The sequence below is a fragment of the Morone saxatilis genome, unplaced genomic scaffold (genome assembly GCF_004916995.1).
Source record: "Morone saxatilis isolate NCDOM2014 unplaced genomic scaffold, NCSU_SB_2.0 Contig17, whole genome shotgun sequence".
Taxonomy (NCBI): domain Eukaryota; kingdom Metazoa; phylum Chordata; class Actinopteri; family Moronidae; genus Morone; species Morone saxatilis.
This window is the reverse complement of record NW_023339729.1, coordinates 13318141-13328667: the sequence shown is the minus strand read 5'-3', so window position 1 is coordinate 13328667 and position 10527 is coordinate 13318141. Positions and strand designations below refer to the sequence as shown.

The 10527-nt window shown below is 39.8% G+C and overlaps 1 protein-coding gene across 1 annotated transcript in view; it reads left to right on the top strand.

The window, feature by feature from the left end:
* The first annotated feature begins 717 nt into the window (after nucleotides 1-717).
* The window catches only part of palm3 (paralemmin 3), a 32367-nt gene continuing 22557 nt past the window's right edge, over nucleotides 718-10527 (top strand). Inside the window, exon 1 of the mRNA XM_035661024.1 lies at nucleotides 718-1215. The gene's annotated coding sequence lies outside the window, so the exon portion shown is untranslated. The remainder of the gene's footprint in view (nucleotides 1216-10527) is intronic.

Here is a 10527-nt window from a genome sequence, read left to right as displayed (position 1 = left end):
GGCTAAATACTCTTTTTGCCGCTCCATTTTTAAAATGAGTATAATTGTAGAAGGTCGGATTCAAAACCACCTCCAAATACACAAGAGAGCAACCCCCAAACGCACTGTATTATTAGAAATCTAAGGCGACTGTTTTACACCCATATTCCCTTTTCATTTTAGAAAGCAGGATGTGGAATCCCTCATTTGAGCTGAAAGGGACTTTACACTTTTGAGGCACTTCTTTCCTTTACTGAAACCATCACATGTAATAGCTCTTTGGTTTAACTTTTATTCATGAGATGAGTTGCATGCAAATATTACCTTTTATTTCTTTTTTGATGCCTCATTTCATCAAAATCCCCTCTGATAACGTGACCTGCAAGAAACACACCACACGGTGAGACTAGATGAATTCTGTAGGTTGAGCAGTTGCACCCAAACATGCAAAGAATATTATGTCTGCCCATTAAAAACAATGTTGTTGTTGTTGTTGTTTTAAAGCGCAAATACAGTGAGTTTAAAGCTTCGGTTTTGTCTGCTGTAACCTTGAAGGGAGCAAATTATATTAAAGCAAAAACGGTCCACTTTTAAGTTTCTCTCCACGGCACTGTTTTGATGCTCACCAGATGGCATGTCATGTTGGTCGCTAAATGAGGCATCTCAACCTGTTGCTTTCAAGGAAGAAAGCTGTTTATCTGCTCTGCAGCCATTCCGAGCGACAACAACAGGAAACATGAGGCGGCTGCTGCTGCTGCTGCGAGGAGGGCTGGCCTCACGGTAATGACTGGAGTCAGGTAACCACCGCTGGACAGACCGACTCTATTCCTCCTCACGGACGGGTTCAGGCACGGAGGGAGGCGGTGAGAGCGGCTTTCCGGGACGGTTTCACGTTTTTTTTTTAAACAAATGCCGCGACCTTCCCTCTAAAACAAACTTTACAGAGCTGTAAAAGTTTGATAAAAGTAACTACGCGTGGCCCGCCGTTCATGAGACGAGCGTTGTGTGTTTTTTGGGGGGGCTTGCTTATCGCGGAGGCTACTCAGGTGTTCACCTACACGGGGAAGTTTGTGTCGTATTTTATCCTCCTCGCCACATCATTCATTTAGGTGGAAGGAGGATTTCTCTCCCTCTCTTTTTGTCGCGTGTCCAGTATCTCTCCACTTTTCCTACTTGGTTTCGTTTTCCTCCTGCAGTGTATTGGACCTAAAATATCAAGTAGCCAACGTTGAACAGGTAAGTGTGTTTTGCATTATTTCGACCTACCATGTTTTCTGCATGAATTTTAACACACGTTTGGTGTACGTGGTCGGTTGACACCTTTTGAAACCGGGCCAAGAGGTGGAAGTGAGCCCAGCCAGAGTTGGACAGCCCCAGCAGCTTTTGACTTGTCTGACCTCTGTTAAGCATTTCAAACCAAACCAAGTCATTTATTAATTTAAAACCCCCCTTGACATATACTTTGGCTGTATAAACACCGCAGTTGATGTTTTCTAACACTCTGGCTTCTTAAATCCTGACCCAACCTTACTAAAAAATAAATTTTTCACTTGGATAAAGACACAGTGAGTTTACAGTAACTCCCTATCATAGTTATTGTAGTTTTTATCTTAAAAGATATGCCATGCCATGCACAGTAGCCTATGCCTCCTTCAGAATAAAGTGGAACACTGGTTAGACTAGTTTTGGTTTGTTTGTTTTTTTTGCCTGTTCCGGTTTTTTGACTAACTGTAAAAAAGCCTCAAGTCTGCAGGGCATTTACAACAGTTTATGATGCACCGGTAAAGATAGTGGGGCTATATTTTAACACTTCCCCAGCCGCCGCTGCAGCTGCACTTCACAATCAAAACACACACACACACCCTATACACATACATACACATTGCAGTCAAGATCTCAAGTTCAGTATAGAGATTAACCACACATCTATGTGTGACTCACCTACTTTACGGCAAAACACACTGCTGTTTCATCACTTTTAACCACATCTATGCTTGATCTGTGCTATGGCTTCATTTAAAAAAAAAAAAAAAAAAGCATAGTTCTGCCCTACAACCCATCAAACAAATGCTGCTTAGCATGCAGCTGAGCATACTGATTTACAAGCAGAGATCCCAGCAGGAGCTCCTGACATGGCTCTGTCAGGCTGATGAACTGAGGGCCTTGAGGCCATATCCAGGGGGTGTTACTCACCTCACCTCTGGCTTAATTTGACTCTCAGGAAAATAGTTACTTTCTTGGGGGTTTGTTAACAAGCATAGCCTACTTATGCCTGAGGTTTCAAAGAGAAGCTTCACATAAAGGATCACTGCACAGGACACGTAGAAATATAAATGTCACAGCAACCAAAGAAGCTAGCTGATTACAGATCAGCACTGCTGTTTTATGACACAATAAAAGAAGACAATCACCGTCCTGGGATGATAATGAGATCAACTTTAGCTGCTAGTATTCTCAGACAAGCCGTTCTGTTCTAAAACATGCAGTCTAACGATGTATAAAACTTAAAAAGAAAGCAGTAAATTATATTAGTGTTACCATAAGTGATCTTGAACTTGATGTCCATATGTTACTGGTTTATGAGTCTGCTGTATTAAAATGATATATTTTAGACCAAGTTTGTCTCTGTCATGCTGCTGTCCCATTTTCAGCTGTTTGACTCTGTTAAGTGTTGACTGTTTTTGGTCTTAATTACTCATAAAGCTCACAGCTGTCTTCCATGATTAGTCAGACGACAGATCTACTCCAGTCTTTAATCTTTTAAAGGACCTGTTTGTATGTCGTGGCATCTAGCTGTGATGTTGCAGATTGCATTCGACTGAACACCACTCGCATCGGTATTTGATGACCTGGGAATGAGAACTGTCTACTGTGTAGATAAAAGCGTCTCATTCTAAGGAAACAAAAACAACAATTCTTATTTTCAGGTGATTATAGACTAATGAAAACATACCTGTGAATATTATATTCCATACTACCAATAGAGCCTCCTAAATGTTACACACTGGAACATTCAACATTATCTGTAACTTATAAAATATCATTTTTAAATTCTGTCTTTGGCTGTGGTGTTGAAGTCATCTCCGGATACATCGGCTCCTATGAGCTCAATGCAGATATTCTGTTATCAGTGTATGTGAGCCAATGAATGATATGCTCGCCTGTTAGTTGCTGTTCAGCTGAAAAGTTTCTTTCTGTGGTGCAAACAAAAGATAGAATTAGAGCCCAGGTCGATTTGTTACTTTAGTCACTTGCAAAGCATTTTGGTTTTGATATGAATCTGCAAAAATCCACCCAGTTGCACAAAGAGGAAGAGAGACAAGTAGAGTGGGCAGATGGCTGGTAAAGACAGATAAAAGAGCAGGAGAAACTGTGTGGTCGTCAGCACCACCAATCAGCAAGAGCTTTATCTTTTCAAATCGTGTTGGAGAGAGCCGGAGAGAGTCAGACTCTGACAAAGTGGAGGGAGATTAAAATACAGAAAGATTAAGGGGAGGAGACAAAAGAGTAGCTGGGAGTGATGAAACCCACCACTTTGCTTGGCAAACTGGGTGATGAATGAGTTTCCAGCAGGAGGGAAATTCCTCACTCACCCCCAGCATATCTCTGTGCCTGTCTGTCCATCCTCAGTTGAGGTGATATTGGATTTCCGCATCTCTTTCCCTCTAACGTGGTGTAGCATTGTCATCAGAAGCGAACACCACTGTGACTGTTAGTACATTTCCATATTTGAACTAAGCTGTTTACATGGGTTGTAAATCACAGTGTGATTAATAATCCCCCATGAGCATTACGTTGCAATGTCAAGAGTTTCACAGCTCTTTCTCGTTGTGTCATGTTGCCAGCACCATGATTGTTTGTGTGCAGATTGCACTGTGCTTCAGGCTGTTGTTATTATGGCTGTACAGAAGATTAGACTCAGACATCAAGTGAACAAAGGTGGTTCACCTGGAAGACGCTGGCCTCACAGAAAGTTTTTTTTTTTCCTTTTTAGTGGTAAAGAGATCTCATCATTCAAGTGAAGAAACAATGGAGGTGATCAAAAGTACCTCGTTGTCAGGTACTTATGTGTATACATATAGTATGTAGCATGCTTTCTGTTAATGCAGCTAAAAGTGGAATATTCAGGAACTATATTATTATTATGCTTATTCCAACTATGACTTTTTTCTGACTAGGGTTATTTGAGATTCTTTTTCTACTGCAGTTTCTATCTTAAAAGGCTACTTCACCAATTTAGCATTTCACTTCTATAAAATTCAGAGGCATGAAGAGAGAGATTAAAAAAAGAAAGCTCAAATTGCACCAGAGGCTGAGCTATCCTAACTCATAGCCCTGAGTATGGGTCAAGATTAAAAAATGCTACATACAACACCTCCCACAATGCAACTGGATAGCCTCTTTAATTAGGCCCTCACGGTCTGACAAATGCCCACGTCTGTTAAATTCCATGCCCCCCCAGAGTGCCCCTTTAAGCAGGTTAATGTGGTATCATGATTGGTATGTACATTGAGAAATGTTGTAATTGAGACACATGCTAAATTGCTCCCCAGAGATCTCATCCTACCTACAGCATGTTTCTGCATTATGTCACCATGTCAGTCCCAACATACCTGAGATACCAACCACGCCCCAGCATTCAAGTGAGAACTACAGTCTAAAATTCTGCGACTCATCCTCTTGTTTGTCCTCTATTCCTTTTGTGTTTGTGTCTTGTTTTGGCACGGAAGGCGGTGTTGAGACGGCGCTTTTTAAATCGTTCTAATATGTGTGTCACTGTGTGGTATTTCTTTCATTTGTAATAATCTGTTGAGTGAAAAGCCTCAGAGACTCCATCTGACAGTCAGCGAGAGAAAGAGGATAGAATTACATTTATCATCTTCAGTTTACTTTATGTCTGTCGTACACAGTACACATGCCCTTCGTTTGACACCGGCAACAGTGTTTTAATCAAGCAGACAAGGATTAGACAGTTAAGTAATGTGTTATGGTTGGGAAGGTAATGGTCTGAGGAGATAGCAAAGAAAGGCCTGAGCTGCCGCTGACAGGATAATATTTTAGCTTCTTAGCATCCCAGAATTTACCAACATCTTTCTCATGGATTTCTTTCTCAAGTCTAGTCCAAGATTGCAGTCTCCATTAAGAAAGCTGTTGCCTGTGAATATGAGTTCCAGTTAATCTGCATGAAGGTTATCATTTTCAGTTTTGGTTGAAACTTTGGTTTATGGTGCTGTACAGAGAGGTGTTTCAGTTATTTTGCCTACCCCAATCGATATAAATTGGGTGGACAAAATAATATAAACCTAATAAACCGATTGTACATCTAATGTACTATACAGAGCAAATGTTAAAAAACCAGCATATAGTTCAGTCTGGCTTTGACATCCACATTCTACAATGGTCTGTGTGCAAATGAAACCAAGAAGACAACATAAATAATGTAACCTCAAGACGTCACACAAAAACAAATACACATGGATGTGGTTGCGAGGTTACAATGTCTGGTCAGCCATAGAGCGCAGCAGAGGTAACAGAGGAATCCCACTGCTGTACACTGTAGGAAACAATTACCTGAAGGATGTGTTAAATAAATATAAATGCTGCCAAAGCATGAGTGCACATTAGAAATGGGATTCACTCTAGGTTACATGCACCAAATTGATTGAATGCAGCAAACCATAAATGAATGGCAGAACTAGGCCCGTAGTTTTTGGCGTGTGTATATCGTAGGAGAGATGGAGGTGTTGTAACAATTTAGCGATGCCAACAAGCTGTCTAATGTTAGAACTCCTTCCAAAGCTGCAGCTAATGTGTGATGGTGTGGTCTAGTCAATAAATAAAAAAAATTCTTATCACGGCTATTCACAACTAATTTGGAAGTAAAAATCACCAGTTCCTGAATTGCTTGTGTGTTTTTGGTATCTGTGATTTTGTTCTCAGTCTTGGTGGAAATGCACAATGCATGGAGTATAATTATCCTTATCATCAGAGGAGGCTTGGGATTTCATGAGTTTCCTTTGCCGCTAACTGGCATGCTTTTTGTCTAGCGTTCCATACTTTTGTTGCACCGCTTAACAATGTAGCTGTGTCTGCACGAGTTGCCATTCTCCCAAGCCTATCTAATTAATGAATTTGTCAATCACACATCAAAGGCAGTGTCAAAGGAGGAGCCGTAGTCCATATTTGGAAGCCTTCCCACGTTAAGATGTGGCATTATCAGACTGTGTAAGATCACTCTTTTGCACTAGTTGAGAAGCAGTAAGGTGTTTTTATGTTGCTATAACCTCCTTTTATATAATAGCGACCTTGACATTGATTTTGAAAAACTGTAGATTAGCCTTTTCTCTGTGATGGTTTGAGAAACCTATGCATCATGCCTACTGTTATCTGTTACACTCTCATTGTTTTTTATTTATTTTTATTGTTATTAAATGGTGTTTGCAGTGTTATATCCACATCCAGTGTGCATGCTGTAGCTATATACCAGACATACAGCTTGGGAATTAGACTTTTAGCTACTCCTACATCAGAAAGTCAGTCTTGCAGTCAGCTTCATTCTGTATCTGTGATTATTAAAATGCCATCAGTCATGATGCTCTGAACAGTGGAGGACAACACCCATTATTTGCCTGCCCAGGTCAAGAGAGTGTACATTGAATTTCCTACGTGTGTTTATGACCTCAGTGTGTTGAATAAAACCTGAAGAACATATTATGTTGCCGTAGAAAGGAAGAATTCCTCTGTACCAGCCTGTTGACCCTAGTTCAACCATTCAGTGTTGTCAACCGAGTTTTTATTGAAACCCTACAGTGTTGGGTCCTGGGAACCATCCAAGCCCTTTAACCCTGGTTCAAATGTCTTTGGAATCAGAAATGGGTGAAAAATGAATATTAGCTAAATAATTTCAGATATTTTAACCAGTTAATTCTAATATCCCAGACAGGTCAACAATGTTTAAGACTTACATGGAAGATCAGATATTAAGTTGTCCATCTGACAGTTACTGTTTATCCAAGTGTTCCTGTTGTTTTTACATATTACAAAAGGTGAGTGTATTATGGACTTTGGTATCAGTATCAGGAAATGATTTAAAATAATTGAATTTGTAAAGAATTGTTTGTTTTGAAGTTTTGAAATCAATAGAAAATCTGAAAGTTACAAACAGGGCTGTAACAAAATAACAACACAGCACAACCAAGTTATATTAAAGAGAGCGCGAGACAGAGAAGTGGATGAGGACATATACAGGGAAAGAGAGAGAAAGAGCGAGAGAGAGAAAGACAGCCAAGTGCAGAAGAAGAGCAGATGAGGTAAATCCAACTGCATACCAAGTATCTTAATAGAACTCTGTGAATATAAAGAGATCATCAGGTCTGTTTAAACGGAATATAAATCCCTTGGAAATTGCCAAAGATACCCCAGTTAACTGAGTTTCAAGTACTTTTGCAAGATATTAATCTGGGGGCAGCATTCATGATTTTTTTCCCCAACAGCTTTGAGCTTGGTAGGCAAGATACTTTATTTAAAGTTCCCCCTCCAGACACATTTTAAACTATGTACGAATATTTTCTTATGATTAATTTTTTGTTCAACATGGTTTGGTAAAAGAGAACTCTGAAAATAGGGCTCGAAGCACATCAACTCGTTCTCCCTCATTGAGAGATTCTGGATCTATGAATGCTCCACCCACCACCAGGTTGTGCTAGGTTCATCGTGAGATTCAGCCATAGCCTACACACTGAGCCTCAGTCACACTCTGATTAAAGTCCATTGTGCGCCAAAATCGGCGACTAGCAGACATGTCTGATGAGTATACTTATCATCTTTAATTTGTTAGCTTATAACCAGCAGTAGCCAACATAGCCTTATTGTTTGTGAAACATACAATAATATCTGCTACAATGTTACTGTGTGTTCACTTTGTCACAATGTTATTACGCAATAGATAGTGGAAGGAAGCTCCCGGGTCCGGTTTACATCCAAAAGCTGCACGCTCTACCATGTTTGCTGTCAAAACCTTCCCCATGCTTCTGCAAACTCTCTCTTCATATATCGCTAACTCACTGACATTGAGCAGAGGTGAAGTCCAATCATTTCACAGCTGAGGTCTGGGTCTGACAATGTTTACATTATGGATGGGATTTTAATCGTGTCTCTTAAATCAATATTCCTCAGTGCTGTTTTAATGACTTTACATTTTTCATTGTTACATTTTTCATAAGTCATTCTGACATGAATTCCTCCTTCATTGCCTTCACAACTATAATCTCAGAGATCGTGAGCAGCTGCTGGTTGAAAGATGGGTGTATAGTCTCTAATTTCTTTAATGATTGGCTGCAGTTCAGTTTGTTTGTCCACGGTGATAATGAGCAAGCAGGAAAGTTAAACATTATGTTGCCTGACTTGACATTTACAAGGTGACTGGACACCCTAGCAGTATACAAACTCTATGCCTCAGCATTGCAAGGTCTTATCATCTGGTAGTAATTGTTATATCTCAAAGTTGTTTAAAAGTAAGAAATGTTATGGTAAATCTTTGAGAGTTGATTTTGATTGCAGTGCTGTACTGTCTTGTCCTGATATGGTTTAATTCTGATTTAGGCAGCAATGTGTTATGTGAGATGATGTGTGTAATCGTGACTGAGCTACTAGGCCCCGCAGCACACAGGCCTACAGGCTTTTGACTCCGTGACAATAGCCAAAATGAACCGAGACCGGATTACGCCAGTCCTGCATTCCTCTCCAAACCTGTTTGACACACACACACACACACATGCACTAATCCTGCGCACACAGACAGAAAAATCACTGAAGCAAGCCAGTACATGTCTTACACATGCTCGCGCATTTACCAACAAGAATAGTGTCTGCATGTGTGTATATGGGGAATCCGAAAACTCATTAGTAGTAAATCCTAAAGTATTTCTATCAAAGAGTCATTGAAAAGTATCACAATAAGAGTTTCCATGTGGTTTACCGGTGCTGCTCCTGTACTATTGTGTGCTGATCTCTGAATAAACAAGTCCTGAACCAATCTGCATTAACTGTATCACCAAACAAGGCAATTTTTAAAAAATGAACTGGTCTTTAAGCCAAATCCACTTCACACCCTTTGTTTATTGTATTCTATTGCACTGTGGGAACACTGCCTGTCAAAACCTGCTTTCCATTAACACAGTTGAGTCTCTTCCCAATGCGCAGCATGGTGAGTGATTAAACTACAAAGCACGAATAACCTGCAGCCAGCAGTTTCAATGAAGATCCGCACTGACAGCATGCGTCAGTGAGCAGAGGGGGCAGAGCCACTTTGGGTTAAAAAAAGGTCACTTTGCCTGTGTTTCACTGACACTTTGCAGGTGCACTGTGCCTCTAAATTGCTACAAAACCGAACCTTTGTTTTTTTCATTAAAGGGACAAACTGCATCCGTCCAAATCGTATGGAACCTATATATTAAACATATCTCTTTCCATTATCCATTAATATGTCAATTATGTGTATGGCTACTTGATGAATTGTGTAGAAAATTAAAACAGTAAAGCAGTAAAATATTGGACAGTGGTGCAAAATCCATGGTAACATGTTCAAATTGCCTGTTTCGTTCAACACTCCAGATCCCAAAGATATCCATTTGTAATATAATTGATAATAATTGGTCAGTTATAAAAATTGTGACAGTGTTCTGATGTTTTAATTAACTGATAATCAACTAATCTTTCCAGAACCATGAAAACACCATAGTACACTTAAGCCAAGTGGTTCAGCTGGTTATATTCTCTCATTGCAGAACTATCAAGCATTTTTATTGATCATTTAATAACCTGATTTTTTACCTTATTTTTTCATGGACAAATATCACTGACAAGGTTGGAACTGTAGGTGCACAATTGTGGTTAAAGTTACTGTCACACCACCAGTCTTGTGAAACCTCTGTGCATGATAGTAAGATACTGACAAAATGGAGACTGGCACGTATTGTGAGGTGTCTCAGTGTGAACTTGATGTGTGCCTTTTGAGCTGGCTTTTGCTGGAGATGCAGGCAGAATGTTTATGTTGTGTCACAGCCTTAAGTGTCTTGTCAGGACTTGTCAGAACAGGTGCCTCAAACTTTGATTCCCCTCTTCACATCGCTTCCTTTAGTTCATGCGCTCTCATTCGTTTTAAACCTCTGGTTCCTTGCAGGATTTAGTGTCTTATCTGTCTCTTGTTCATTTCCTTCGTTCTAACTTTTCTGTTTTTCCATTTTTAAAGCTTTTTCCCTGCTCTTCCTGACTTGTCACCTGTACGGTAGGTGAGGTTGGTCATGAAGACTTAATCTTGTGTCATTTCATGTTCTTGAATTGGGTTTCGTCTTGACGTTTTACTTCTTCTCCAGTTTCATTGTCATTTGATGCCATCACACAGAGACTTTGCTTATTTCAAACTTTGAGATAGGCTAAAATGATGTTACATGTAAACTGCTATATATATATATATATATATATATATATATTATTTATTTTTAAATGGTGTGCCACAATTGCTGGAATTTACCCAAAATTGAATCAGAA